The 24,872-nt window shown below is 39.8% G+C and overlaps 1 protein-coding gene across 3 annotated transcripts in view; it reads left to right on the plus strand.

Annotated features, from left to right (window-relative positions):
- Positions 1-24,872, plus strand: part of ARHGAP36 (Rho GTPase activating protein 36) — a 132,752-nt gene that overhangs the window by 62,413 nt on the left and 45,467 nt on the right. The window contains exon 1 of one of the 3 annotated variants that reach the window (XM_070256659.1): positions 16,967-17,083. The exons of the other annotated variants lie outside the window; for them this stretch is intronic. The gene's annotated coding sequence lies outside the window, so the exon portion shown is untranslated. Of the gene's footprint in view, positions 1-16,966; positions 17,084-24,872 lie in introns of those variants that run through there. 3 annotated transcript variants of the gene reach the window in all.

Below are 24,872 nucleotides of genomic sequence, written 5' to 3' on the forward strand. Positions count from 1 at the left end.
TCTGCCATCTTGATCAAAGTCCCCTGCTGCTTTCTGCTCTTTGTTGTTTAGCTTATTTGACTCAAGATAATTATTCTGAGATTCATCCATGTTGTGCATGTGTCAAGAGTTTGCTCTTTTAAATTGCTGAATAGCATTTCATTGTGTACAAATATGCCACAAATTATTTATCCCTTTACCTGATGATGAACATTTGGGTTGTTTACAATTTAAGGCTATTTTTAATAAAACTTCAATGAACATTTGTGGGTCATTGCATGGACATATGCCTTCATTTCTCTTGGGTAAATATCTTAGGAGAGGAATGAGTGGGTTGTAAGGTATTTCCAACTTTTTAATAAACTGCTAGACTGTTTTCCAAAGTGGATACAACATTTTATATTCCCACCAGAACTGAATGAAAGTTCCAGTTGTTCCACATCCTTACCAAAATTGGTGTGGTCAGTCTTCTTCATTTTAGACATTCTAATGGGAGTATAGTGGTATCTCATTGTGGTTTTGATTTGCATTTCTATAATGACTAATGATGTTGAGGGTCTTTTCATGTATTCATTTGCCATCTGTATTTCTTCTTTTGTGAAGTGTCTATTTTCCTCTTTTGCCTATTTAAATTGCATTGTTTGTGTTCTTATTATTGAGTTATAAGAGTTCTTTATATAAGCTCTTTATTGGATATGTGATTTGCAAATACTTTCCCCAATCTGTAGTTTGCTTTTTCATTTTTGTAACAGTGTTTTTGGGGAGTAATAATGTTTCATTTTGATGAAGTCCAATTATCCATTTTGCTTTTATAGTTTGTGCTTATTGTATTCTATTTAGAATTTTTTTGCCAAATGCAAAGCCACTTAGAGTTTCTACTGTGTGTTCTGCTAGGAATTTTACTGTTTTAAATCTTTGACCCATTTTGAGTCAATTTTTGTTTATAGTGTGAGATAAGGGCTGAGGTCAAATGTTTTGCACGTAGTCATCCCATTGTTTCAGGACTATTTGTTGAAAAAGTTTTCCACATTGTCAAAATTCAACTGACCCTATATGCTGGTCTATTTACAGCCTCTTTTCTCTTCCATTGATAATATATGTCTGTCTTTACACCAATACTGCAATGTCTTGATTACTATACCTTTATAATGAATTTTAAAACCTGGTAGTTTGTTTTTTGTTCTTTATCAAAGTTGTTTTTGGCATGTGTAGATCCTTTTAATTCTATGTAAATTTTAGAATCAACTTGTAAATATCCACAAAGAAGTCTGCTGAAATTTTTTTTTGTGACTGTGACGATTCTATAGACCAACTTAGAGAGAACTGATATCTTAACAATATTGAGCCTTCTAATCCATAAACATGGTATAGCTCTCCATTTATTTAGGTCTTTTTAAATTCTCTCAGCAATGTTGTGTATGTGTCTTCCACATAATTTGTCAAATTTATTCTTGAGTATTTTATATTATTTGATGCTATTGAAAATAATATTTTTTAAATTTTCAATTTCCTTTTGTCTGTTGCTAGGGTACAATAGATTTCCGTATATTGACCTTGTATCCTTCAACCTTGCTAAACTCACTTGTCACTTCTAGTATGTTTTTTTTGTAGATCCCTTATGATTTTCTACAGAGATGATCATGTAGCCTGGTAATAAAATATCTGTTTCTAATCTGTATGTCTTTTGTTTCTTTTTCACTCCTCATCATGTTGAATATGGCCTCCAGTACAGTGTTGAATAGAAGTGTCAAGGGTGGATATCTTTACCTTATTCCTTCTTTTAGGGGAGAAGTGTCAAGTCTTTCAATATTCAGTATACTGTTAGCTGTGGGTTTTTTCATAGATGCCCTTTATCAGTCTGAGGATGTTCTCTTCTATGGATAGTTTGCAAAGAGTTTCTTTAAACATTAAGAATGGATGTTGAATTTTATTTAATGCATTTTTCTGTGTATACTGAGATAATTGTATGGTTTTTTGTTTTTTAATATGGTGAATTACATTGATTTTCAAGTGCTAATCCAGCTTTGTGATCCTTGGATAAATTCCACGTGGCCATGATGTAATATCGTTTAAATATATTACTAAGTTTGATTTGCTAAAATTTGTCAAGAATTTTGTGTATATGTTTCTGCAGGATACTGGTCTATAGTTTTGTAATGACTTTGACTGGTTTTGGTATCAGTGTAATGCTGGCACACAGATGGAGTTGTAAAGTATGCCCTCATTTTAATTTTTCTGGAAATGTTTGTATAGAACTGGTATTATTTCTTACTTCAAAGTTTGGTCAAATTTATCAGAAAAGCCATCTAGTCCTAGAGTTTTCTTTGTGGGAAGGTTTTTAACTACAAATTCTTTAATATCTTTGATATTGGGCACTTCAAGTTATCTCTTTCTTTTTGAGTGAGCTTTGGTAGTTTATGTCTTTTAAAGATTTGTCCATTTTACCTAAATTATTGGCTTAAAATTGTTTATAATTTTTTTATCCCTTATTATTTGTAGAATCTATGGTGGTGTCACCTCTTTCCTGATGTTTCTTCTTTCTTTTTTTCTTGATCAGTCTTGTTAGAGGTTTATCAGTTTTATTTATTGTCTCAAAGGACTAGCTTTGGTCACATTGATTTTCTCTACTGTGTTTATATTTTACATTTTATTGATTTTTGCTGTTATCTTTATTATTTCCTTCCCTCTTCTTATTTTGGGCTTAATTTGCTTTTACTTTATAGTTTCTTAAGGTAGGAGTTTAGATTATTGATGTGAGACATTTCTTATTTTCTAATATAGCCTTTCATGGTATAAATTTCTCTCTAAGCACTGCTTCAACTGAAATCCACAAATTTTGATATCTTGCATTATCATGTTCATTTAGTTCAAAATAACTTGACCAACAGAAGTGTATCATTTAGTTTTTAAATATTCAGAGATTCTTCATATATCTTTCTGTTATTGATTTCTAATTCAATTTTATTTTGATCAGAGAATATATTTGTATGATTTTAATCTTTAAAAAATGTATTTGGGCTTGTTTTATGGGCCAGAATATGTTCTATCATGATAAATTAAATGTACTTGGGAAATTATTTATTCTGATACTTGTTGGTGGAGTATTCTATAAATGTCATTTAGATCAATTTTGTGGATTGTACTGTTCCAGTCTTCTCTAACTTCACTGACTTTCTGTCTACTTGTTTTACCAATTATTGAGAGACAGGTATTGAACTCTCCAAGTATAATTGTAGATATGTCTATTTTTCCTTCTAGCTTTATCAGTGTTTACATTATGTATTTTTGAATCTCTGTTATTAGGTGCATAATATGTAAGATTGTTATGTATTTTTGATGAATTGACTCCTTTGACATTATGAAATGACCCTCTTTGGTCTGAAAGCTACTTTGTGTATACTGATATGGCCACTCTAGTTTTCTTTTGTTTATTGTTAGAATGATTAACCATAGTTCTTTCAATGTTTTTAAAGACTTTTTTTTCTGATGTCTTCTGACTTGTGTTGTTTCCGATAAGAAGTCTGCAGTCATTCTTATATTTGTTCCTCTGTATGTAACTTGTGTTTTTTTTCCCCACTGACTTCTTTTAAGGTTTCTCTTTATCACTAATTTTCTTTTCAAGATTGGCACCTGAGCTAACAACTGTTGCCAATCTTTTTTTTTTTTTTCTGCTTTATCTTCCCAAACCCCCCGTACATAGTTGTTTATCTTAGTTGCAGGTCCTTCTAGTTGTGGGATGTGGGACGCCGCCTCATCGTGGCCTGACGAGTGGTGGCATGTCCGCGCCCAGAATCCAAACCCTGGGCCACTGCGGCGGAAGGCAGGCACGAACTTAACCACTCGGCCATGGAGCCAGCCCCCTTTATCACTAATTTTAATCAATTAGATTCTGATGTGCCTCAGTGTAGTTTTTTTTCATGCTTTTTGTGCTTGGGATTTATTGATATTCTTGAATTTGTAAGTTCATAATTCTCATCTAATTTGGAAAATGTTCAGCCATTATTTCTTCCAGTATTCTTCCTGTCCTACCTCCTCCTTTTCTATCCCTCTAATTAAATTAAATGTTCATTAGGATGATTACAATTGTCCCACTGCTCACTAACACTATGTTAACTTTTTCTTTTTTTCCTCCCTTTGTTCAATTTTTCATAGTTTCTAATGCTATCTCTTCAAATCCAGTAATCCTTTCTCTGCAAATTCCACTTCCTCTATTTATAACTTAAACACTGATAATCCTCCAGATCTTTCCCATGTCACTTTTTCTTCTCACTCTGTGTACTCATCCATTTCCAGGGCTTCAGTTACCATTTCTATTCCGATCACTGCTAAAACTGTATCTTTAGTCCAGGCCATTCAATATTCCAATTTTTCTGACTGCCTATTTGACATCTTCCCCACCTTGACCTAAAGTCACTTCACCTCACATAGAAACTATTTTCTTCTCCTGTATGTTGTACTATAGTAAATAGCTACACAAAACATCTAGTTACCAAAACCAGAAGTATGGGTCTCGTGGAAGACCTCCTTTTTCTCCAACCCCAACACCTATTTGATGACTACATTCTGTCAATTTTATCTGCTTAATATGACTCAGGTTGTTCTGCTTCTCTCTATTAAAATTACCGCTCTATTGGCTCAAGCTCTAGGTTTTTCTCATGTATATTATTGCAACAGTCTCCCGTCCTTTATAAGTCTCTTCCAACATTTCCTGCGCTCTGCCTTCTGCAGAATGATTTTCTATTATGCAAATCTGATCATGTCATTCTTTAAATTCTTATGGACAAGATATAGTTCAAATTTCTTCACATAGGGTACAAAGACTCCCATGATCCTTTGCCTACTTCACTTACATAAGCTTTTATAGATCCTCTATGCAAGAAATCCCTGACGACTATTTGCATTTCCTTGAAGAAGCTATATTGTTTCATACCTCTGTGTCTTTTCTTAAGCTGTTCCCTCCTCCTAAAGTATCCTTTTCACCTTTTTGTATAGCAAACTCTCACTCATCCTTTCAAACCCAGCTCAAGAGTTCATTTTTCCGTGAAGTATTTCCTGAGCCACCCAAAGTAATAACTCCTTTCTTTCGAGCCGCCAAAGTACATGGTGCCTCTATTATATCATTTTTACACTCTGTTGCAAATATTTATTCATGTCAGTCTTCCTTACTATATTTTGTGCTTCTTGAAAGCTTAAACTTTGTTTCATTTCTGTATCCCTAGGTTTCTAATACAGTGCTTAACAAGTGCTCAATAAATAAAAAGTGCTCAATAAATAAAAATAAAAAGTGCTCAATAAATGTGTATTGATGTATATTTTTCCATGCATATAAAATTGGTAAGAGGTATGGCAGGATTTGAGTCCAGATTTTTATGAATTCAAATCCTTGTTTCACCCACTATAACATTCTGTTTTTAAGTTAAATGCCCCAATTCCTTGAATCTTTCTTCTTGAAGTTTCCTCTATTTGGACTTATTTGATCATCTCGAACTCTAACACACACTTTCTCTCTTCCTCATTGTCCAGTTTTGTCTACAGGCATTTTAAAGTGTAATATTTTTAAGTCTGGAAATCTATAGAACATATGGAAGTTTGTATTTTCCAAATATAGCTGCAACAATATCTCATATTCCATATGCTGTTCTGCAATGTCACTCTTCCATCAAGAAGTAGAGTCTATTTCTCCAGTTCTTTGAGTCTGCATGGGACCTGTGACTGCTTTGACCAATAAAACACAATAAAAGTGATGCTGTTACTGTTTTTGGAATATCTCTTAACTGATCTGTCAGTTTCCACTTCCTACATCTTGAAAGCCAGCCAACATGTCACTTCTCTGAGACCACCAACGCTATGAGAAGCTCAAGTCATGTGGAGAGGCCCTGGAGGATGAGATGTCGCATTAAGAGAGAATGAGAAAGTCCAAGGTTTCAGACCTTGAGATGCCAGACATGCAGATGAAGAAGCTATATTGAAAGTGGAGTGTCCAGTCCTAGTTCTTCAGCAGACTCCAGATGAATCAGAGACAAACCACCAACCAAGGCCTTCCAAAATTCTTGGTTGCTGAAATTGTGAATAAAATAAAACTGTTGCTTTAGGTCAATAAACTTTGGGTGGTTTGTTACACAGCAACAGATAACCAAAATGGAGGGGAAGGGAATATGACTAACATGTCTGTCATCACAGAAGGCTTAGAGTAAAAACTTTTTCCCTAAGACCCAAAATATCAAGAAGAGGAAGTCAACCTAGAGTCTGAAAAGCAAAATAAGAACAAATAAGAGGCCCTCATAATACCTTTAGCAGGAAATAAACATGTAGAGCTAAGCATCCCTTGAAGTGGCAGAGACAAAATATAAATGAGTTCCAAACAGGCAGGAAAAAAAGGATTGATTTTCAATAGTACAGATGGCAAGGAGCAAGGAAAGGTAACAGTTATTTTGGAGGGCAGAGAGAGTGTTCCCCAAAGTCAGGACAGGCTGGAATAATGGGATAAATATAAAAGATAGAATTTAGCAAGTATTAATTAAAAATGATGCAATCAAGTCCAACCTGCATATGTATAAAAATAAATAATTAGCGCAACCTGTGAAGTAATAATTTAGGTGCCAGTAACTACTCAGAGAGGTAATAACTTCTTAAACCACATTATTAGAAGTGGAGAAGTCCAATCAAGGAGTCTGATCATCCTTTTTCACTCAAAAAACACTTGGAATATTGTCCTCAGTTCTGTGAGAAATCGGGAGAATGAGCAGACTAAAAGCCACATGACCTGCAGGAACTGTTGATCTTTTAGGTCTCTGTCAACTCAGAGTCTCCAAATGTAGATTTAGATGCACTCTTAAAATTCTGAAGGTCTCATGCAATTCCTTAATACCATGCCCTGGCCTGGATCCACTGTAGTGGTGTTCTTTAAATCCAACTGCATAATACTATAACAAGATCTGGAAAGGCAGAGTCCAGAGGGAAAATTGCTTCTGGGCTTTCTCATGGTAAGATTTGATTAAGGCAGGCTTTCCTGTAAAACTGCTCAGGTAGACTGGGGTGGGTCTTGTTTGGATGGCCCTGTTATCTTACAAAAAGGAAGGATTTCCAATTTCCCTTCTAGAAAGAGCCAGCAGGCCCAGGGTCAAGGTCAGTTGGACATGACTTCACCAGAGTTTTGCCCCTATGTGCTTTGCTTTGTGATGTATGACTCACCATAATTAAATTTTGAGCTAGATTAACTGTAATTCCTGCACTTATTAGGCGATCAGGGTTTAAAGCCCTTGTAAAAGAGGATGAGCTGTTCACTCTGATAATACAATTAACTACCCAACAGAGCTAATATTTTATTTTGGGGAAGAGTAAGTTTTGATTAATGATGCATTTTATTTCCCAAATCCCTGCAGCAGTGGGTCACAACTTCAGTGAGAAAGCCAAAGAAAAATTGTAAAATTAGAAAATTCAGAGTGTTATAAGGTAGATTAGTATTGCCTCTCTAGAGTTGGCTTTTCCCTTGGAACCCACTTCCAAGACTCGGTTCCCTTGGGGACATATGTACTTCAGGATTCTCCACAGCAGTGTACACCTGGAAACATTTCTGGAAGCACTTATTTCCCTTATTTCCTCTTACAGAAACAGGGCATAATATCAGCATTTTAAAGGTTCTTTGGCAATATTTCCGAAGCAAGATCTACGTGAAGAGAGGACTGGTTGGGAGGGATCAGGAAATGCTTCCTGGAAAAGGTGATATTTGAGAAGAGCACTGACTCAAGGCTTGCATGAGAATGGCACATGGTTTGGGGTCAAGGAAATCAGTTAGAAGTTTATTTTAGTAATCCAAGTGAGAGATCAGTAGTAGGGATGGAGAGAAACAGACATATTCAGCCAATATTAAAGAAGTAAAAAACTGAAGGAATTGTTGACTGGTTGGATGTTTGGAGGACAGTGAGTTGGGAGAGTCAAGGAAAATTTCCAGATGCTTAATTTGGGTGATAGGGCATATTATGGTAGATTAGGTGATAAAGTATGTTTTGTATGAGAAGATTATTTCTTCTAGAAAGGTGGAGAAGATTTTGAGTTCGATTTAACTGTGGCACATCAAGGCAGAGATGTCTAACAGGCAGCTGGATGTGTGGGTCTAAGACTCAGAAAAGGGAAGATATAAATTTAGAAGTCATTGACATAGTATTTGCAGCCATGGATGTGGACCAAGGATATAGTGTTTAAATTAGACAATGAAAAGAGAACTTAACTCAGGGGAAGAATAACTCTAAAGGGATGAGCCAGGAAGGAGACTGAGCAGAAACAGCTATGGGTGGCTTTAACTGTGGGGAACTGAGGACCAGTGAGGCAAAGGACGGGGAGGACGTCTTGGAAAATGAATCAGCCTTCTCAATAAGCAGGATTGGTGGGAGAGGGGCTGAGGAAGACACTGCAGATTTAGGGTTTAGCACAAGCAAAGGCACAAAAGGTGAATTGGGGAAGATGTCAAAGCAAGAATTTCAGCGAACTAAATTAAGCTTTTTCTCCGAAAATAGTTTGCCATCATTTCCCACCCTGTCAAGGAACCTCAGTATGACTTCTCCCATTCTGGAGTTCACGTAGGTATCACCTTTTTTCCTTGGCCTCTGGCTCCCAGAGAGCAGAATCCATCTTTTCCTGCCTTCCCCAAATTCTTCCTTGTGCAGTCAGTGCTGCTGGCCTCTGAGAAGGATGGAAGATGAGGCTGGGCTTGCAGTATTCAAAGCCTACCACAATCTGGCCCAAACTTATCTTCCCATCTTGTCTTTCCTTTCTTGTGTCCAATTCCAGCTCCATCAAAATACAACTATGCACTGATATCCATCTAACTCATCTGATTTATTACCTCTGTGCCTATGTCGTTTTCTTTCCCTGGAAGTCCCCTACTCCCACCCATTTACCATTCCTTTAAATTCTATTTATCTTTCATAAGTCAAGCTCATCCCTCAAACAGATGTGAGTCTTCTTTCTAGACTACCAGAGCATTTTGCTCTCTTATGTCATGAATCCTACTTTGCTATGTATTTGGAATTAGTCGTGTCTGTTTCCAATTTTTCTCCCTAGACTGTGGTGAATTCCTTGAGGGCCTGGACCATGTCCTGCCCTTCCTTGTGTCTTACCCACTAGTGCCAAGTGCAATGCGTGGCACATACAAAATGTTCAATAAATGTTTATAGAATGAATGAGTGAATGAACAAAGGAAAGAATAAATGATTTGTCGAAGAGCTCAGTGCTAATCTCAGAAAGAACACTTTCCCATCCCCGGCCCCCAGATCCCAAATGTGGTCTTATTACAAGTCATAGGTCTTGACTTACTCCAGCAAGAAAAAGGTTTTGCTATATATCATGCCAAATCTGTCTGTGGTCAGGTGCACAGTAACCTATTTTCTGTGTTTTCATTTATCCACATCCAACTGTGAACTAATGCTGTGATGTAGGGGAAAGAGCCTTGCCTGGGTTGGAATGCTGATATTGTCTGTTACCTACCCTCTGTGAATCTAGGATAGGTCACTTGCTCTCTCTGTGTTCTGTAAACAGGAGTGTCCCTCCTTACTTTGCTTCCCTCCCAGTGCTGCTGTGAGGCCCCAGAATTATATGGTGTATACAGGCTTTTTGCAAAAATAGACTCTGGACTTAGGTGAGGTGTTGTCATTAACAAGGCAATTAATCTGGTTTGGAAAAAGGAGATCCGGATCCTGTCCTGGTTGAACCAGGATGTTTTTCTAATCACTATGCTGGCTGCTGCAGAGCCCTGGGACATGACTTTGAGTTATGTAGATGACACTTGTTAATGACAGAACAATCTATAGGAGGATGAGCTCAAATATGGTGGAGAGTCTAAGGTAGCTAGATTGGCTAGTGACAAGTAGAAAAGAGACTCTGCCTGGAGTTGGTAATGAGATCATCAGGGCAATATTACAGGGAAATGGAAGAGAAAATTGAGCCAAAGTGTGGATTTTCAAGCACTTTGGGGAGGGGGTGTGTGTATGTATGTGTATATGTGTGTGTCTGAGGGGGAATCAGGGATCATTAACAGCAGTAACTCTCATCACTTGCATAATAGCCCTTGACAACTTGCAAAGCATTCTCACAGCCCCCATCTCTGATGTCAGAAAACAGTATTTCTACTTCCCAAGATAACCTCAACTAGAGCAGCATCTCAGTCTTAACCTTTCCTTTCCTCCCCTATCCTCTCTTCACCTTTTCTCTCAGCCAATAGCTTCACCCAAACTTAGGGCCCTCAGGAAGATTATAGAAACAGTCTCAGAGAGTGAAGCAACTTGTCCAAGGGGCAAAGCTGGAACTAGAATTTTAGTCTGATGTCCTATTTTTCTTTAATATTTACCTTTTTTCCTGTGCATAAAAGCTACAATGCTTGCTGTAGAACATTTGAGGAAAGGGGAGACCAAGGCAAGTACAAAGAAGAAAATATAATTCACTTATAATCCAATCTCTCAGAGGTAACTGTCAATACTGGGTCCACATCTCCTTCCAGCTTTTTTCTATGCAATTTGACATGCTCAAGATTCTACTAAATATAAAATTGTGCACTCCAGCATACTTTCTAGTGCGTTAGGATCTGTGTAGTTCTCTTCTCTACTACTAACCTTCATGCATACCCTCTTCCAAACTCTTCAAGATCTCCGTTTGTCAAATAGGGTTTGTAGTAATACCCCACCAGCCTCTCACAGCTGAAGTGAGCATCCTTTGAAATTTGAAAGGTAAGAGTATTTTGAAAATCTCAGCATGTGATATGTGGAGAGGGTCTCAAGTGCAGGACTTTGGCTTACACCAACGACAGGCTACTCTGGCCCCTTCTTTAGTAAAACTCCTGTCTCCTGTCCACTCACTGGAGGCGAAACTTTCCAGGAGACTCCTTTCCCCTTAAGTCTTCCCTCTCTTGTCTCCAATCCAAACTCAGGTGACGCTTAAGCAATCACCTGCAAGGGTGAATGGGATTTGATGATATTAAATATAACTTAAGAGCATGAACAGGTCCTCTTGTACTTTTCCAAGCTCACAGTTTAAAAAAACAAACTCTTATTGACTCATGGGTTTTTTTCCCTATTGGGTTAATTCTTTGTCTGCAGATATTTGACTGTTATTAATGTTTCTATAGATGACAGAAACAGGAAGTGAGTGGTCCCTGGAGTAAGAGTTCAAATCTATATGGAATAAACTCCCTAGAAATATTCATCAATTGTTAGCTTATACTTTCAGTCGTGGGACAGTTCTTCATTGAGAGAGGTAGAGTGGTGTGATGGCCACTGTGGCTTAGTCCCCTGGGAACTGAGATCACTGAGAATCCTAGATTAATGCTTCATTGAGCTATGGGTTTCTGGCATTGGAGTGGATAAGTTTCAGATGATCAGGTAGCTCAAGGAGGGAAGCGGGAAGAGTGCTTCTTTCCCCCAGATACTCATGCCCTTGATCTACCCAAAACTATGGTTATGTAGCCACTTATATTTATTTTATACATCAAAGATCAATCCTACGGCACAAAGCAGCATTTCTCAGTGTGTGGTCCATGAACTATCTATATCAGAAGCACTTTAGTCGAGACCTAGGAATCCGCATTGGAAAAACATCCCAAGTGATGCAGATGCACATCAAAATTTGATCCCTGATATTCCAGTCCCTGAAATGCTCTGTGAGAAAAAATGGATGTCATGGTTAGAGAAGTTTTGGACTGACACAGTGCCTACTGCGTCCCCTTCTTAGGAGAGTCATAATGTATATTAGCATATTAAAAGCCCTGAGAAGTCCTTCTATAAGGCAACAATCTTATGTCCACTAATATAAGATTAAATAAATTGTGATATGGATACAAATAAACTCTTACGCTGTATTTTTTAAAATCAGGTAGCCCTCAAAGTACTGAGAAACAGCATGGTGTAGATATTAAGAGCATAGGCTCTAGAACTAGAGAGGCCTGAACTCAAATCCAACCTATGTCATTTAATTACTGTGTGAGCTTGAGAAAATTCTCTGAAGCTGTTTTCTTTTCTCTACAATGGGGATAGTAGTAATAGTACGCATCTCATGGGGTTATTGTGAGTTTTAAATGAATTAAAACATGAAACACTTCTTAAAAATTTACTTGCCACATGGAAAATGCGCAATAATTATTAGCTCTTATGATCACTCGCATGGGAAAATTCCCATGGCATATTCTTAAATAAAAAACAAGGCCAGGAATAATATGTATAGCATGCTTTCATTTGTGTTAATAAATTGCATATAATAAATAAGTTTGCAGAAAAACGAGTTTAGAAGGATATTTACTATTCTGTTAACAATGGTTATCTTTGGGGTTAGAGGTTGGGACAGAATCAGACTTCCACTTTTTATTCTAAATAATTTGGTGAGTTTTTCTTTTTAAAGAAAACACACATCTGGGAGATAAAAAGAATATTGCCCAGGGGCCAGCCCCACTGGCCTAATGGTTAAGTTTGGCACACTCTGCTTCAGTGGCCTGGGTTTGGTTCCCAGGCATGGACCTACACCATTTGTCTATCAGTGGCCATGCTATGGTGGTGGCTCATAGATTGGCAACAGATGTTAGCTCAGGACGAATCTTCCTCAGCAAAAAAAGAGGAAGATTGGCAACATATGTTAGCCCAGGGCAGATCTTCCTCAGCAAAAAAAAAAAAAAAAAAAAAAAGTATCTTGCCCAGAATGGAACCTGAGTATAGCCTGGACAACGAGGAATACTCAAGTGGGTAGGAGTATTGTTCTCTCCCATTCCTGGATAGGCACACTCCGGCTACATTTAGCTTTTTGTGTGTGTGTGTGCCAGCCTCACCATTCTTCTGACTCACTGAGCTGTCTGCCTGCTGATCCCCTCTGCCTTCTGTACTCTGATGGCTGCTCTGTATATAAACCTTTGTACATGTGAATTTTGTATTCTTAGTGCTGGACATTGCATTTCACAGAGGTCAGCCAATGTTCCAGGCTACCAATATTGTTTTGTATCCTGATTCTCACATCCAATCTGTCACCTGGACTCTCTAGCTTCCCCGCATCCTCACTCCCAGAGAGAATGAATATTTATCTTTGTGTGAGCCGTGGATAAGAACGGTGACTTGACTGGGACTGATGTAGAGATCTGTGACCAGTCACCAAAGACCCTGATCTACATATCAGCAGTCTCCTGCTTGCTCTAGAGTCTCACCTGGTGCCTGTATTTCTTCACTTGATCTACAAAGGAATCATGAGAGTCTAAGTCAAAAGCCTTGTTAAAGTCCAGATGCATCCTGTCTACAACATTCTCCCAATCCACAAGCCTTGTAACCTTATCAGAAGAGCAAATTAAGTTAGTTCTGCCATGACTTGTTTTCCTAAAGGCCCTACTTAGTGTTATTACTAAAAGAGATTTGATTTGAGCCCAATTGTGGTTTCATTTTAGACATATTTACTGTATTTCCCTACCTGCTCAGCATCCCCCCCCCCGTCCCCCCAAGGTCTGCCTGGTCGCTGGAGGTAATCGCATATATAAATTCATGCAAAAGTACTAATGGAAAACAAAGGCTTATATGTACTCTTTGCAATATAGCAGCAGGAAAGAATTACCCTAAAAGTAGAAATGTTGCCATGCACATGTGAATTTTGGATTCCTAGTGCTTGACATTGCATTGTGATAGATGGAGGACATATTTTGGGTAGAGGAGGATTTTGATGCTCTTCATACTACAGGAAGCTTCTTTATCATTCTACCTGTGACCTGAGCTTAATAATGGAGGACAATGTTAGTTTCCTATGGCTGCTGTAATAAATTACCACAAATTGTGTGACTCAACACAACATAAATTTATTATCTCATAATCTAGAGGCCAGAAGTCTGATATCAGTTTCACTGGGCCAAGATCAAAATGTTGGCAGGGCCATACTCTCTCCAGATGCTCTAGGGGAGAATATATTTTTTGCTTCTTCCCCTTATGATGGCTGCCGACATTCCTTGGCCTGTGGCCTCATCACTCCAATCTCTGTATCCCTGGTCATATTGCCTTCTCCTCTTCTTCCGTCTATAATCTTCCTCTGACTTACTCTTATAAGGACACTGTGATTGCGTTCAGGGTCCGGCTGGATAATTCAAGATAATCTCTCCATCTCAAGATCCTTAAACACATCTATAAAGTCCCATTTAAGGTAATATTCATAAATTCTGGGGATTAGAATGTGGATACTGGGGGAGGGGCATTATTCAGCCTACCACAAAGACTAATACGAAATGACTAATGCTTTCCCCTGTCATACTGTTCTCAGCCTCTCGGTTTATCTAAGTACAAAACAGACAACAGGAATAGAGAAAAGCAAAGTCTTGCAGAAGATACTACTAGCCTTCTTTCCCTCTTTTGGCCTCTGGTGGTATGTCCAGTTGTGGATTTGTTCATGTACCTGTCTGGGTCCTGACCCTACACACCCTGCTGTGAAATAGTGCAGTATAATCCACTCCCAAAATTCATCTTTGCCAGTTTTCACTCATTTGGGTGGTTTTTGACCTCTACAGCATAATTGCTGACACAGGTTGGAAATTTAACAGGGAGAAAGATTGATTGGCTCACCGATAACATTTGTCTCTTGCGCTGGCAGTGAGCACAGAGGAGCCATTTATGCAATCTAATTATTACGTCAATTGGGGGATGGAGTAATGTTTCCCAGATGTCATTTGGCACCTGGAGAGCTGCAAATCAGCACAGCCATATAGGAAACATTAATATAGACCATTGATTGGATTCATTGATCCCACCCTCTCCCTCTCCCCCTCCCCACTTTGGCTTCTTATTTTGGTTTGGAGTGAAATGCAAAAGATGTGCTTTGCCTCTTCTAGCTGCCATGTTCGAGCAGAGGACTGGATTGATTAGATGTCTTTTACAATTAAATGTACTTAAGGAATGATGTGCATTTCTGAATCACTGTCCTTTTTCCTGACCTTGTGTCATTCAAAATACTTGTGGCCAGTGGGAGTGAGATCTGGGCTCTAAAGGAACCTGAAATAGGCAGGAGGGAAGAGTAATGGGCAAAGATGCTGTTTCAATCCGGGCATCCTGGGCCTGTGGAATATGTACATAGAGCTTTTCACCAAGCCCTTCACCCTCATTGTTACAAGAGCTCCTTGGTGTTAAAGCATTGTAAGCCCCAAAGGGGGCTTTGTTTCTTGAATGATTCTTTTTATCAGAAACTGTGGTTTGGGATTAGCCTCAACAGAATGCAGGGCCCTACAGCCTGAGGAAAGAGAATGTTAGGATATTGGAGAGGTTTATTATATCCCATTTCCTTGGCATTTTCCTTCCCCAAATACTTCTCCTTCTTATAGGCAGTTCCCTGAAATTTCTTTACCGATTGACAAAGCTTTCACGCCACAATTGGAGAAAAAAAAGCTTAAAAATTTTAGCTTAAAATGTAGCTAAGCCCAGGGAGAAAGAACACAGATAATTAAATTTATACTAAGGAGTAATTGACTGCTACTACAGACTCCTAGATGGTCTCTCAGATTTGAAAATGGCTTCACAAACCCCTAGCCCAAACTCCTGTTTTAAGGAGGAGGAAATTGAGAATTGACTAGCCCAAAGTCCTATAGCAATTTTGTAGCAGATTCTTTTCTGAAAGGTTTTAATTGGGGAGCACCTTAAAGGCATTGAAGACAAATATTTCTGATGGTGTTATGAAGGGGCAGTTCTGGAGCATTCTAAACTCAACTATAACATCAGGTCAATCACTAAAGGACATAAAGTAGTCTATCATCAATGCTCAAAACACACTCTTCCCTCAGCCATGCCCTGGTGGTATTCGACAATAGCCCATATAATTTATTCCTCTTTGTCCCCTTAGCATCTAGCAGAGGGCTTGCTTGCCACATAAAAGGCATTCAGCAAGTGTTTGATGAGTGACTGAATGTCTCCAGAAATAAGAAAGCTTTACACTGAACTCTCTGTACATCTCACTGTGCCTCCTGTGTACACACCACTTAAATGGCTGCCTAGGTTTGGGGCTTTGCTCTTGGGTGACACAAATAATAGTGTCAGTAGTTATGGAGCAAAATGAAAGTTACCCAGTCTACTCAGGGTTGAAGCCACAATCTTAGCCTTCCTTGTAGCATATAAAGAACTGGTCTGAGATGTATGAAGCAAAGATCATGGTATCCATGTGTCCTTGGAGTCCAGAGCCACCAAGTCTATCTTTGAGCATCATGGGCATCCTAAGACAGGAAATACAGCTTCTAATTGGGAGCCAACATACCTTCTCTAACAAACTTCTCTCACTCTCTTGGGAGGAGGAACTCTTCCCTGGCTGTAGTTTTGGATATAGGGTAGGAATATAGAGGGCACCATAGGGTTTTGGACAAACCACTTGGATATTTGTAGCTTATGGGAAGGAAATAGTAAGAGTCTCGCCTGTTAGGATCTGCCCTTAGCTTCAGTCCTACAACGCCCACTCCCAGCAGTTCTACCTGCTTGTTCTCTCCCTTTGCCAGTTCACCTGCACTCACCTGCAGGGACTGGGCCTGGGCGTGGCTCCTGGCCCCCAGCATGCCTACCTCTCATCAGGCTGCCTCGATTAGGTCCCACTGCTCATGCCTTCTGTGCTTCATGGCAAAAGTTTTCGGTCAGGGATGCCAATGGGGAGACAGGCAGCCCTTGAGGCAGGGCTACCCATCAGCCTCAGAGGAAAACAGGATCCAGCAGCCGAGCCCACTTCAGTTGGCTGATGGCTCAGCATTGGCTGAGAGTCCAGAGAGCCTTCAGTTGGTCTGAACCAATGAAAAGGAGCCAAAGATACAGTCTCTCTGGCCATTAAAGAGATACTTCCACCTATGATTGGCCCTGGGGTACTTCACCTCAGGTTTCTCCCATTGGCTTGGAACAGCATGCTGGCAGCCAGGGCATCCTGTGGTGAGCAGGCACCTACGTAGGCATGCAGTCAGGCACAGTCTGCTGCTGGGCATTCAGTTAAGAGGCAGATAGAGGAGGAGGTATCAAGATCCTCCTCCCTCTGCTTAACTGGTGACATCTTGGGGGCCCACTCACTTCTCCTTTCTGTGCCTCTCCCCTCGGGCTGAGCCTGCTTGCTCTCCTGGTCCCATTCCCCAAAGGACTTCGATTTCCAGGTATGGTGGTGACTGGCAACACAAGGGTAAGAAGTAGCCTTTTTTCAGGGTTATTTGCATTGCATTCAGGGGATTCCTGAAATCTGAAAGGCTGTGACAGTCCAGAGAAATCATAGCTTCACAGAATTTTTGTGCCAAAAGGGAACTTTGGAATATTTCCCATTTTACAGATGAGGAAGAAAACTGAGGTGAACTCAGAGAGGTAATAGAATTTGGTCAAAGTCATACAGCTAGTTAGTGGCAAGCCTCCTGACCATAGACAAGGGCAGTTTCTGATGCATCACAAATGAATCTCGAACTGTGGTATTTCATGTAAGGGTACCTTTCTATTTCTAGACAAACCTGTCTCTACCTGTCTATTTCTAGACAAACCACAGATTGTCTGCCCTGAGAAACTCCTAGTCCTACCGGGGAGCATTTCAGACCACAGATGTGACTTAATTAACTTTTTTTCAATGAAGTTTTCAGCTGTGTCTTCAGTGGATGGAGAAGGAAGCTTATGCCATAAGCATTCTCTCATTTCCTCTTCTTGTGATTACCAACCCACGGTAGTGAACTGACTGTTACCAGGGCTCTGAAGTCATATAATCAACTATCTACATAGGAAGTTGTCCAACTGGGGACTCTAGCCACTAGCACCATGACGTTTGAGCCATCACTGTTCGAGATGCAGCAAAGGAGCAAGTTAATTACTAAATTGAACAAGGTCTGAGCCTAAGCTACTGCCACATTAATATGAGTGCTTCATTTATCATGCATTTATCCTCCAAGTCCCCTTTAGGTGAGAGACCTTGGTCTGTTCTTTCCTATCTAAGATGAGCCCCCGGAGAGTGCTGAAATCCTGGCCGTGGGTAGCTCTGTATCACCAACAACACGAAAACATAAAGGGATTTTGATTGCTCTGTCCAGTCTCCCTCCATTGCTTCTATTTCCTTGATGCTCCTGCTTTCTTCATTCTCCTTTTCTTATCTGTTAAAGGCCACCTTAAGTCCCGCCTTCTCTGGGAGCCTTCCCTCACTAGTGTTGTCCACATCAATCTCTCCCTCCTTTGGATTCTTACTGTCCTTCCAGCTTGTCACAAGAAATGACATTTAATTACATCCCATTTTTAAAAATTTTTCATTATTGGTTTCATGTATGTTAATCTCATCCTCTCAACCAGATTGTAAGTTCCATAAGGTCAAGGTACACATTTTATACTTTTTAGTGTGCCCCACAATGTCTGGTGAACATCCAAGTTAGACTGGAATCATACCTTTTGTAATGACATGGAAACACTCACGATACACTTAAGTGTATAACTCAAAATATAAAGCTATGATCACAATTTTATAAAAAGATGTAAAATAAAAGCAAGCAAGCAAAAATGAAATATGCTCAAATGTGTGAAAGATGGGATGATAGATGAATGTAAACTTTCATATGTTTGCCTGATTTTCCAAGTTTTCACCAAAGAGTATGATTACTCTTATGAGAAACAATAAGTAGTTTTCAAAAGAATATCAGAAATTCATGGCTGCTGAAAACTAGAGTAGGAAGAGATCTCAGACATCATGTAAGTCCTGTCCCTTTGTTTTAACATTGAAAAGTCTGGGGCATTGCTATGGGAGATAGCAAGCTAGTAACTCAGTCTCTACTTTCTAGGAGCGAACAGCCCAGTGTCCTGGAGCTTTCTAACCTCTCCTCAAATTCTCCTTCCTCACCGGGTTCCCCCTCTAGGCATTGGTCCTGGAAGTAGCTGAATGATTTTTCTCCTGCTGAATTTTCCCATGATTCCTTGGCATCTCCTGGGTAGGGGAGCCTGAAAGTTTGATTTTGACTCATGCTCTAGTTCCTTGCTAGTCTCTTCTGGAACTCCCTGCTTTCCATCTGGAGCATCCTAGTACAAAAGGATATAGTATCCCTGTATTTAGGTGACTGGAAGTAAAAACACCTATCTCTGCCCTTAACTGGCAATATAAACTCACTGCACTCTGAGTAGCTGCTGGGAAGGGTGGTTTCAAACTAACTGCCACTCAATACCTTTGCGAAGCCTGGTTCAGAGCAATGCTATTTAAAGAGGATCACCTGAAGATACATACAGCCCATTCATTCCTTTCATATTGGACCCAACAGAATAGCCCCAGGTACTTGCCATGTCCATCTTTCCCTTCTAGTTAGGTTTATTTCACAGGTCCATAGTCAGGAAAAAGGCTGGCTGTTTTATACACAGGAGTGGCCACTGATTGGCCCAATGGTGGCCAACTGACCCAAGGCAGGCCATCCATGATGTGGTAACAGACCTATGTGATGGATTTTTCTAATAGTGTTCCTCTTGCCTGCAGTGAAATCTAATGTACTCACAGTTGAGACTCTTGGTTAAAGCTATGAAGACTCTTGTTAAATGCCCATTTGTTACTTATTTGGGAGGATAAACACAGGTATTGCATTCATCCACACTTCCATCCATCCACCAAACAAGCATTGAGTTCTTACTACAGATAATTAATCTTTATTTGCACCTCCAAAACCACAAAGCTATGAAAATCAAAAACTTTCTTACAAGTTTGATGCTAAAACTCATTTTTTGTGTGTGTGGTGAGGAAGATTGGCCCTCAGCTAACAACTGTTGCTAATCTTCCTCTTTTTGCTTGAGGAAGATTTTCCCTGAGCTAACATCTGTGCCAATATGCCTCCATGTTTTGTATGTGGGATGTTGCCACAGCATGGCTGGATGAGTGGCGTGTAGGCCCGTGCCCAGGATCCGAACCCGCAAACCCTGGGCTGCCGAAGCAGAGCATGTGAACTTAACCACTACGTCATTGGGCCAGCCCCAAACTCATTTTAACTTACATTAAGATATTGATAGTCTTTTTTGTCCCATTTAGTATGAATATTCATGTATTTCATGACAGAAATATTAATGTATTTGATTATGGGGAGCTATGCCATAACCTGCTGGAGGTATTATGTGATATAGGCAAATACACAGGATTACCTTGATAAAATCCCTAAAATTCTGAAAAATATCTGTCCCCAAGGATTTTGGATAAGGCACTTTAGCCTTGTAAGATTCGGGGGCACAGTGGGGTTGGTACCCTACCTGAGTCGGCCAGGAGTAGTGGAAGCTGCGCAGCGAAACGAGTAGGCACGCAAGTCTTTGGAGAGGGAGGGCTCTCTGAGGTTCAAGCCAAGGAAACTCAGTTGGGTTACTCAGTCATTGGTCCATAGGGCAAGAACAAGGCTGAAAATAGAAAACAAAATAAAGACTCAGGGGAAAGATAGAAGCGAAATGAAGCAAGAATAGTTTGAGAATGGGAGGAATGAGAAGGAGCATAGATAGTATCTTTGACTCCAGTCAGTTGGTTGACAGCTATTTAGGTATAAGTGTGGGTCAGGCAGGCTTTAAAGATGGAGAGTTGTGACAGATAGATAGAGAGGAATGAGATACAATCTTGGCCTTCTCTTTGTCTAAAGTCTAGAATCCCATTAGCTGGAAGCAGCGTCCTGAGAAGATGGATAGAACTTGGGGGTCACAATAGTCTGAGACAAAGATTTGTCTTTGGCTTTTTCCTGCCTTTCTATTTTTAAAGATTTTTCTTGTGTGTGTGAACTATGCCACACATAAAGAAAAGTGTATAAATCATAATTGTACAGCTTAGTCAGTGAAACGTCTGTGTTAACGATCACTCAGTCAAAAAATAGAATATTATCAGCACCCCTGATGCCCAACTTATGCTCCTTCCCTAATCACAACTCCTTTCTTCCCTCCTAAAGGTAACAACTATTCTGACTTCTACGTAAATTACTTCTGTGCTTTTATTTATACTTGTGTTCTTTAGCATGCATCCCTAAACACTATAGTTTTACCACTTATTGGTTTTTATATAATCATTCAGTGTTTACTCTTTTGAGTCTGGCTTCTTTCATTCAACATTATGTTTGTGAGATTTATCTATGCTGCTGCATGAAGCTTATTTTGTTCCTTCTCATTGCTGTATAATATTCCCTTTTGTGAACATGCCACAATTTATTTATCCATTCCACTGTAAATGGGCATATGGACCATTTCCCATTTGGAGCTATTATGACTATATTACTGTGGATATTTTGTTGGACTTTTGGTGCTCATGTGCATGCATTTCTGTTAGTAGAGGAATCACTGAGTCATAGGGGCTGCACATGTTCCACTTTGGTAGATGCTGCCAAACAGTTTTCCAGAGTGTTATATCAATTTACACTCTTTCATTGTGCCAAATTGTTATCAACACTTAGTACTGTCAGCTTTTTAAATTGTAATCATTCTAGTGGGTGTGCAGTAGTATCTCATCATGGTTTAATTTGCATTTCTCCTGGTGGCTAATAAGGTTGAGTACCTCTTCATATATTTACTGGCCTTTTGGATTTACTTTTTTGTACAATTCCTATTTAAGTATTTTGTCCACTTTTTTTCCTGCTAGATTGACTGCCTTTTTCTTATTCATTTGTAGGGGTTCTTTATACAGTCTAGATGAAAGCTCTTTGTCTGTTATATGTATTACAAATAAATTCTCCAGCACTGTGGAGTCCCATTTAACACTTGTTGAGTCTCATCTTCTTCCTCTAGTTTCTGTCAAGCTCCCTGGGCCTAAATGACTCCATTTTGCTAAGGTCTTAACAAGCGCTCCCAGGCCCTGGGGGAGACCTCACTAATGTTGCAGAGCTATTTCCTTCACCTTCCCTTTTTCTTTCTCTCCCTCCCACAGATCTTCCCTGTCTCTTTCTCCCTTGCTTCCTTGTTATTTTGTCTGTTCTTAGGGGGCTGATTATCATTTATAGGATGGATAGAAACAACATTATTCCTGCCATGGTGCCAAGATTGTCAGATTTGCTGTGTGCTACTCATAGGTCAGAAAAATCTTCACCCGCAAAGCACTTGGAGCTCATGTAGTTCTCCCTTTAATGATGAGGAGTTGAAAGCTCACAGAAATTAAGGGACTTGTCCAAGGTCATACTGCAAGTTCGTGGCCAAGCTAGGACTAGAACCCAGGCCTCTTGCATGTGTGTCCCAGCTTTTTCCACTCCACTATGCTAAGAAGGACCAGGGTACACAGCTGCACATTGGCAAGAGTGGTATTTTTCCTTCTGAAAGTAAGTGCTCTCTCTGTCTGTGTAACAACGTAATCGGTAGAGACTATGGCTCATGTCTGTCTGGACCTAGGTTGAGAGATCACATCACCTCTGCTGCTTTCCCATCTCCTGGCTGTCAAAGCCTGAACGACAACAAATGGGTTGAGTAATGAGATGAGTTAAGATAGTGTCTCCCACGCTGAATTATGTGCCAGTTCCAGGACTACAGGATTCTGCCACAATCCATTTACACAAGAAATTAAATTGAAGATCGCAATGTAATATTCATATATTAAATCCTGGCGGACAATCAAAGTAATTAAGGCCAAATGCTCTGAATCATCCTGTGGCATCACGAACATTCTATTGCTGGGTTTTTAGAAGGACTTATTTCTACAACCAATTATCTTAGAAATCATTAAGGCTCCTTTGGAATGTGAATAATTTGAAAGCTGCCACAGTACCCAGTACTACTCAAGCCCCTTTGCTCCCATGAGAGAATTCTGCAAGAAAGGGGTATAGAGTGGGAAAGGAGAGTCTGATTTCAAGAAGCTGGAGTTAGAGGATAGGAACTAGTCTCTGACCAACCCTTTCACTGTGTTTTTTAAAAGAAGTAGGTATATTTCACCTTAAATTGAAGCAGTTAAACAGATGCAGGCTACTGGGTTAACCCCAGCCACAAACTGATTTGCTTGTTGTGTACTTCTATGGCTCTTATAAATCCATGCTGCTGACTTAAAATAAAAAAAAGGAACTTGGGGAACAGGGATGGCTCTGTGTAGCCCCACAGTGATGAATAGGGCTGACCTTCAGACCTCCCCCGACCCATGGGTCACCTGGTCTCTTAAAGCTTCTCCAGCTACCCTCACCTCTTAGTCCTTGTTCTTCACAGCTTCCCTTTGTCCACACCTTTCCTATGGCACTCATCATAAAGTCCTCAAGTTATTTGTTGGCTCCCCTTCTGGAGCATATGCCCCTCAAGGACAGGGACTGTGTTTAAATCTTTCCAATATACCCACACTGACCCAGTACATGCTTCAGACTAGGTGCTTGGCGTATGGTTGGTGGATGGATGAAAAACTAAACAAGCAAAAAAATGAATGACCAGGAGAACAGACTTACACAAATGTATCTCTGTCTGGGAATGACAGAGTTAATGTCAAGTCAGCATCAAAGACAGAAATGAATCTTCCCTTCTCTTCCAGTAAATGCCTTAATTCTCTCAAAAACCAACGCTCTCAAACCATCACCAACAAATGAAACCCTGTCACCAAGAATGTGTAACTAAAAGATAAAAAGTATTAAGTTAACTTGTATTTTTTAGAATTGTACATAAAAAACAATCAAATTATTTTACCTGAACTAATTATAAGACTTCTATGCATCTTCAATATTGCATACAAAAACAGATCTCTGATTCATCAGTTTTGCCAGTGGGAATAATTAAAAGTGTGCATACACTGTAATATTCCTCTCAAATTATTTATTCTCATAAATATTTATCCATAACCTAAGTTTGTGGACACTGAGCAACATCTATATTTCTCAGCTTTAGCTCATATACTGCCCCCCCAACTATACCATAATTCCGATCCACAAATGAGATATTTGGGAGATATTTGATTGTATCTTGTTCGTAGCTGTATCCCTAGCTGTAGTACAGAGCTTGGCATGGAGAAAATACTCACTATAGAAAGAAAGAAAAAAAAAAAGAAAGAAAGGCAGGAAGGAAGGAAAGAGAGAAAGAGAGAGAGAGACAGAGAGGGAGGGAGAGATGGAGGAAGAAGAAAGTAAGAAAGAAAGCGAGAAGGAAGGAAGGAAAGAAGGAAAGAAAGAATAAATGAGTAGTAAATGAGAAAGAAGCTCTAGGGGGTGTTTCCTATCATCAAAGTAGAACTGCACGAAGCAAGCCTCACTCCCTTAGGTTCTCTTGGTGATCAGTTGGCTACACTATCCCTGAGCTTCTAAGCCAATTTGATTCATTATGCCCCTTTCATAGGCAGTTGTCTCACCCTTTCATGTACCCAGCACAAGCCAGGGGGTGGTGGTGGAGTCTGTGTGTCAGCCCCAGCCAGGTGAACACACCAACAACCATCTGTGGCTTTCCTGGGAGGGCATCTTGAGCCTTCATGTTTCACATCCTCGTGGGTCTACCAGTCAGTGTTGGAAACTGCACCAAGAAATGTCGATACTGCACAAAATTAATAAACTTGGGCCATAGCTAAATATGTATTGCGGCAGACAATGACACCACGTTTGCTTGGAAAATCCAATCAAGGTTTGTCCTATTACTGCAGGTTTAAATTTGAAGGAATTAACTCTCAGTCATAGAATCCTAGAATGTCAGAGCTGGAAAGACCCTTAGAACTCATCTGGCCCTGTGTATCCTTGAGCCTTTCAAACTTTTCTTTTGCAGGAAACACTTTTTATCAAGTGAAATCTTATGGTGTTCTTCTCATTCAAGTGGGGGTGCAGGTATTAGATCTGGCTGCTTGACCTCCCCCTCTCATCTGCTGCAAACTGCAGAGGAGAAAAGGACAGTCCAACGAAGTCAAAAGGCATCATGGAATACTGCGGGGAAAAGTCCTAGTCTTGGAGTAGAAGCCAAGACAGACTCCAAATGTGTCTTAGTCACAGGACCTGATATTCCACCATTTAAACTGATGCCCGAAGGGGCCTTTTGGATATGGTCATTTAAACT

This window comes from Equus caballus, chromosome X (genome assembly GCF_041296265.1).
Source record: "Equus caballus isolate H_3958 breed thoroughbred chromosome X, TB-T2T, whole genome shotgun sequence".
NCBI lineage: Eukaryota > Metazoa > Chordata > Mammalia > Perissodactyla > Equidae > Equus > Equus caballus.